General features: G+C 56.9%; 1 protein-coding gene across 1 annotated transcript in view; it reads left to right on the plus strand.

Moving 5' to 3' along the window:
• CNTN6 (contactin 6) overlaps positions 1-1,419 on the plus strand; it is a 180,684-nt gene that overhangs the window by 90,755 nt on the left and 88,510 nt on the right. The gene's annotated exons all lie outside the window — the stretch shown is intronic.

Raw genomic sequence — 1,419 nt, forward strand, 5'->3', positions numbered from 1 at the left:
CTCCAGGCTCCCCGTGTGTAACGGGCCAGCCAGCGGCGACCGGGCGGCTTCACCGCACAGATCGCTGGGGTGATGGAGCAGGTGTGACGTGAACGCGCGTTCTGATTTTCGCGTTGCCCTTTATGGGATCTTTTCTCCTGCTGGACCCCCCTCTTCCAGCAGCCGCTGAAAGCTCCGCGGTCGAAGGATGTACCACGTAGCGGAACAGAGCAAAACGCTTTCGCAGGGAAAGGAACTCGCCGAGGGAGGGAGGGGCGTGATGGCGTCGGGGCCCAAGATTATAGGGTAAAGGAAACGAAGATTTGAGGGGACCAGGTGGCACCCTGTCATTCTCGTTGAGTGAAGGGGGTGACCTGGGCTTTTAGGGAGGGGAGCCTGGTCCTCTCCCCAAACAGATGTCAAATAAACACCCCGAAGCTGAGACATGGCCTTGGAAATTTGCTCGAGATCCTGTCGGCTCCACAGGAGGCTCAAACGCCGAGGCGTCACTGACAGGAGACTCTGAGCTGCATCTTCCCTCCTCTTTATACTGAAGAAAAACATCCTACCAGGGGGCTCTCTGGTTTCCAGCAAAAACTCTGAGCCTCTCTTTGGTGGAGATGAGCAACTAGCTTAGAAGCGAGGCAGCGAAGGACATCGGCGACGAGGCCGGAGACCTCCCGAAATGACGGGGACCTCAGCAGGGGCCGGCGAAGGAAGACGAAGGTCTGATAGCCGGGAACAGCGCAGGAGCATCAAAGCGCATTTCCAAAAATGAAACTAGAAGCGAGCCGCGCGTGTGGATGCTCGATCCCAAAGCGTGACTCTTAGGGGGCCCAAAGGGACGCTGCGGGTGGGGAAGACCACCCAGAAACGTAGCTCCGACTGCCCATCGACTGCAAAAATAAACCTTTTTCGACATCTCAAGCGAAGCTCATCCATCCTCTGCTTGGTCATGTCTCGTGATGGACAGCGCGTTACCTCGTAAACCAGCCGCTGCTCTAGCTGCGACGTGTGGACCTGCCTTCGGGTGTTAAGGGTGTTCTGTCACCCCCACCGGCCGCAGTTACTGCTGTTGCGTTCTGGGCCTCGCGGGCAGGACGACTGTAGCATTTACCATCCAAACTGGGATATGTTTGAATATAAGAGACTATTACAGTCCCCCCAGGCAGAGAAGGGCCCCGTCTCGTCTACTCATGGGTCAGCAGGGCACAGTCCCCTCAGCTGAGAGGGAATCCAGTAAGGGATTACGTTTCCTTTCTGTCTTCCAGGTTTATCTTACGCGTGGACCTTCAACGATAACCCTTTGCACGTCCAAGAGGACAGCAGGCGGTTTGTGTCTCAAGAGACGGGGAACTTGTACATCGCCAAGGTGGAGCCGTCAGACGTGGGCAACTACACCTGCTTCGTCACGAACCGGGAAGCCCGGAGGAGCGTCCG

Source organism: Pteropus vampyrus, unplaced genomic scaffold, assembly GCF_000151845.1.
Source record: "Pteropus vampyrus isolate Shadow unplaced genomic scaffold, Pvam_2.0 Scaffold409, whole genome shotgun sequence".
NCBI lineage: Eukaryota > Metazoa > Chordata > Mammalia > Chiroptera > Pteropodidae > Pteropus > Pteropus vampyrus.